Raw genomic sequence first — 6000 nt, forward strand, 5'->3', positions numbered from 1 at the left:
GAGATTCTCCGTTGCTTTTTTTAAAGCTGTCTCACTATGTTAAACCCATTTATCATAGCGAAAACAGTTTGTAAAAAGCAATGGAGATCTTGCTTTCTCCGTTGCTTTTGCCCACAGTTCTGATGTACTGCGTAGGCATACACATGCGCAGTACATCAGAACTGCCGCAGAATACCAGACAGCTACGGAAGCAGCAGGCAGGGCATACAACATGCCATTTTAAGAAAAGTAATTATTTTTTTTCTTAAATAATGTCATTGTATAATAGCAATAACCCACTTCTGGGTGTGGGTAATGCTGGATTTACTCACGGTCAGCTTTGTTTGGCCACTCGGGCTTCACCCTCATGACCAAACCATGCCATCCATGGATAAATCCAGCATTACCCACACCCAGGCGTGGGTTATTGCTATATTAGCTCTGGCAAAGTTTGCAATAATACATTGGAGAATAATAAAGATAAAAACTATACAACTGCTTTCTTAAACAATGGCAATGACGCTGAATAACCTCTAACATGACCAACTAAATATGTATACATATATATATATATATATATATATATATATATATATATATATAGATATATATATATATATATTTACACACACACACACACATATATATATATATATATATATATATATATATATATATATATATATATGAAGAAAATAGCAGACTTGGAACTCATTATGTTTGCATGCAGCATGACATCAGTTTTCTGTTCCAAATGATTTAGATGAAAATTACTTTTTCCATTTTTAGCCTTCATCAAGAAATGAAATATATTTGAATATTCAAAGTGTATGCACTTTAAGTAATTTATCAGATTTTTATTTGTTTAAGTGGCAATCATTCGCACTGAACCATTCACTCAGAAAATGTTTTACTTATGGGGCATAATTCTAAAACATAACACACTTCATTTTACTCTGCAATTTGCTAATTAAACCTCAGTATACAAATAATTTAGATTTGGTTACTGCTTATCCCAAACTATATGATGGATCTACACTGCATGTCTTTTTCACCTAAAATGAAATATATTTCATATATAAACCATGACATCTTCTGTCTGTTGCTATAGTTGGACACATTACAAATATATTTTAACAAATATCATTGTATTAAATGGGATACTCTATGCTTATACTGACTCCAAAGCCAAAAACACAGCATCAATGGGACCAGGCTGTGTCCCAGGATATGTCCTGCATGAGCTCAAAGATGAACTAATGCCTCACCTAAACACACTGTTCAAACTCAGCCTCACCACAGGCTACATGCCCATAGAGTGGTGCATAGCAATGGTTATTTTGCTCCACAAAGGTGGAGCCACAACAAACCCCAGGAACTATCACCCTATAAGCCTGACTAGCTTGGTCTGCAAGGCTATGGAGCGCATCATCATGGATCTCATAAACAGAGACATTGGGAACCTCCAAACACTGGACCCTACCCAGTTCAGCTTTGTTAAGGGCAGATCATGCCTCCTAAACCTGGTGGACTTCTTTGAGACAGTTACAAAGGCTATAGACAAAGGAAAGGTGGTACACACAGCCTACCTAGACCTCGCAAAGGTCTTTGACACCATTCCCCATTCAGGTATTATAGACAAGCTCACCAGCCTGAACATAAACCACTACGTCATGAGATGGGTTGCCAACTGGCTCATGGACAGAACCCACATGGTAAGAGTTGTGGGAACTAGGTCTGACTCTAAACCGGTTACAAGTGGTGTTCCCCAGGGCTCAGTTCTAGGACCCCTCCTGTTCAGCATATACTTCTCGGAGGTACAGGCAAGCACAGAAGGACTATTGCTGACCAAGTTAGCAGATGACTGCAAACTAGGGGCTATAACTGACTCTTCGACTGATACAGACATCCTCCAAAAGGGTCTCACTGAGACAGATACCTAGTGTCAAAACCATGGCCTCAAGCTGAATGCCAAAATGCCCATAGTCATCCCCTTTGGAAAAAACAAAGTACCCACAAACTACCACATAGGTAGTAGCCCCCTAAATATGGAAGACGTAATAAGGGATCTGGGAACCCAAGTAGATTGTAACCTCTCCTTTGATAATCACATTGCCAAAGTAGTTAGAAAATCCTTCTATGTGGCCCACCTAATCACAAAAGGGTTTGCATCCAGATCAAAAGAGGTCATTGTGCCCCTCTACGCATCACTCATCAGACCCATCATAGAGTATAATGCCCCTTTTGGGATGTACCTTACAAGACATCTGCAACAGCTGGAAAGACCACTGAAGTACCTCACCAAGAGGATCACTGGCCTCAAACAGATGCCCTATGCAGCTTGACTGAAAAAACTCCAGCTGTACTCGGTTTCATACTGCCTACTCAGTGGCGATCTCTGCCTGACATACAAGGCCATGTCCAACCCAGAATTGATGGACATTCTCCACCTAAGGAAAACCATATCCCTTCGAGCTACATGCTTTAGGGATCTAAACCTCACCACAACAATAAATAGGACGTGCTGGAGGGATAGATTCCTGTCTCAGAGACTTCCCAAGCTCTGGAACAAGATTCCAATATACATTAGGCAGAGCTCCTCGCTAACCCACTTCAAGAGAAACCTTGATGAGTGGATGGGAAACAGAAAGTTTACCCCAGCGATCACTTCAATGGCTCTGCTGGACAGAGGCACAGGGAATTAATCTAAGTGGGCAGCGAATGCCAACACATTCCGGCTAGGCTTATAAACACCTTTGGGCAGATAGCCTAGTACCTACATATGAATCTATTCCCAAACACAGACATGTAAAATCATTAAATAATTGTAATACATTCTAAAGAATGTACATATGCCTGAAGCATTTTGTTTAAACATCAGGTGTTAAAAGGATTAGCAAACAAGGACATTAAAAGGTACTACATAGGATATCTTAGATACGCTGCTTCTATTTATCCATGTTCATAAAGCTTGTCTCATCCATTGCTGATAGTACTGCTGATTATGGGCATATTCATGTTTACAAAAACTCGGTATGTCTGCATTTCGAAGCACAAATCCTCAAGTAAAAATGAAACAACTGTAAATTTATATCTGTACTTTTTTAGGTATGGCGTTAAGGAGAGGAATGTAGAAGGTCCGATGATTATGGATTTTGTGAAAAGGATGGACATGGCTGTGGTGAATACGTATTTTTAAGAAGAGGGAGGAGCATAGGGTGATGTACAAGAGTGGAGGAAGATGCACACAGGTGGATTATATCCTATGTAGGAGGGCCAGTCTGAAGGAGATTGGAGGTTGTAAAGTGGTGACAGGGGAAAGTGTAGTTAAGCAGCATAGATTGGTGGTCTGTAGGATGACGTTGGTGATCAAGAAGAGGAGGAGGAGTGTGAAAGCAGTGCCAAGGATTAAATGGTGGAAGTTAAAAAGGGTGATTGTGAGGTGGAGTTCAGGGAAGAGTTAAGACAGGCACTGGGAGGCAGTGAAGAGTTACCGAATAGCTAGGTAACTACAGCAGAGCTAATAAGGGAGACTGCTAGAAAGGTGCTTGGTGTGACATCTGGACAGAGGAAGGAGGACAATGAGACCCGGTGGTAGAATGATGAAGTACAGGACAGTATACAGAGGAAGAGGCTGGCGAAGAAGAAGTGGGATTGTCAAAGAGATGAAGAAAGTAGACATGAGTATAAGGAGATGAGGCGCATGGCAAAGAGAGAGGTGGCGAAGGCTAAGGATAAGGCATATAGAGAGTTGTATGAGAGATTGGACATTAAAGAGGGAGAAAAGGACCTGTACCAATTGGCTAGACAGAGGGACAGAGCTGGGAAAGATGTGCAGCAGGTAAGGGTGATAAAGGATAGTGAGAGAAATGTACTCACAAGTGAGGAGAGTGTGTTGAGTAGATGGAAAGAGTACTTTGAAGGGCTGATGAATGAAGAGAATGAGAGAGAAAGAAGGTTGGATGATGTGGTGATAGTGAATCAAGAAGTGAAACAGATTAGCAAGGAGGAAGTAAAGACAGCTATGAAGCGGATGAAGAATATAAAGGCTGTTGGACCAGATGACATACCAGTGGAAGCATGGAGGTGCTTAGTTGAAATGGCAGTGGAATTTTTAACCAGATTGTTTAATGATATTTTGGAAAGTCAGAGGATGCCTGAGGAGTGGAGAAAAAACTGTTTTGGTACCTATCTTTAAGAATAAGGGTGATGTGCAGAGCTGCAGTAACTACAGAGGGATAAAATTGATCAGTCACTGCTTGAAGTTATGGGAAAGAGTAGTGGAAGCTAGGTTAAGAAGGGAGGTGATGATTAGTGATCAGTAGCATGGTTTCATGCCAGAAAAGAGCACTACAGATGTAACGTTTGCTCTGAGAGTGTTGATGGAGAAGTACAGAGAAGATCAGAAGGAGTTGCATTGTGTCTTTGTGGACTTAGAGTAAGCATATGACAGGGTGCCTAGAGAGGAGTTGTGGTATTGTATAAGGAAGTCGGGAGTGGCAGAGAAGTATGTAAGAGTTGTACAGGATATGTACGAGGGTAGTGTGACATTGGTGAGGACTGCGGTGGAAGTGACAGATATGTTTAAGGTGGAAGTAGGATTACATCAAGGATCAGCTCTGAGCTTTTTCTTATTTGCAGTGGTGATGGACAGGTTGACAGATGAGATCAGACAGGAGGCCCCGTGGACTATTATGTTTGCAGATGACATTGTGATATCTAGTGAGAGTAGGGACCAGGTTGAGGAGACTCTGGAGAGGTGGAGATATGCTTTAGAGAGGAGAGGAATGAAGATCAGCAGGACTAAGACAGAATATATGTGTGTGAATGAGAGAGAGGGTAGAGGAATGGTGAGGATGCAGGGAGTAGAGTTGGCAAAGGTGGTTGAGTTTAAGTACTTGGGATCAACAGTTCAGAGTAATGGTGAGTGTGGAAGAGAGGTGAAGAAGAGAGTACAGGCAGGGTAGAATGGGTGGAGGACAGTGTCAGGAGAGGTTTGTGACAGACAGGTACCAGTAAGAGAAAGGGAAGGTCTACAAGAAGGTAGTGAGACCAGCTATGTTATATGCGTTGGAGACGGTGGCATTGATGAAAAGGCAGGAGTCAGAGCTGGATGTGGCAGAGTTAAAGATGTTAAGATTTGCACTGGGTGTGACTAGGATGGACAGGATTAGGAATCAGTATATTAGAGGGTTAGCTCAGGATGGACAGTTTGGAGACAAAGCAAGAGAGGCGAGATTGCGTTGGTTTGGACATGTGCTGAGGAGGAATGCTGGGTATATTGGGAAAAGGATGCTAAGGATGGAGCTGCCAGGTAAGAGGAAAAGAGGAAGGCCTAAGATAAGGTTTATGGATGTGGTGAGAGAGGACATGCAGGCGGTTGGTGTGAAAGAACATGATGCAGAGGACAGGAAGAAATGGAAACAGAAGATCTGCTGTGGCGACCCCTATCAGGAATAACCGAAAGAAGATGATGACTTTTTTCTAAGATTAGACAGCATGCATCATGTTGTGTTGGCATAATGGAATAATTTACATTACTAAAATATTTTCATTCCAGTTCCATTTTTAAGGATTTTGCAAATATATTCATTGTACAAAAACAAGAAAACTAGCAAAAATATAATACCTCTTTGCAGGCTGTGTTGAAATGAAACCAAATCACAGCTAACATGCCAAGTGTGACCCTTACGTATTGGCATCCATGCATCTGGTCATGAATGTATATACAGGGGACTATGACTTGAATTCCAGTGTTTTCAAGGCTGAGTACAACACACAACACTTTTAAAAGTCTTGGATAAAGCATAATACCATGTAGATAACATTTGTGTTCAGTCTTAACTCTTTTTATACTTAGCAATACTATAATCTTTGCATAGTAGCTTCATTTTTTCCATTGGATATGGAGTGTCATTTTTCTGAGATTTCTAACTTTGTTCCCCATCAACTGCCATGCAACATGAACACAGAAAGATGACACTGTATTATATACTCATTCTTCACGTGTGTGTGTGTGTG

This window comes from Protopterus annectens, chromosome 1.part2 (assembly GCF_019279795.1).
Source record: "Protopterus annectens isolate FY-2018-M chromosome 1.part2, PAN1.0, whole genome shotgun sequence".
Lineage (NCBI taxonomy): Eukaryota > Metazoa > Chordata > Ceratodontiformes > Protopteridae > Protopterus > Protopterus annectens.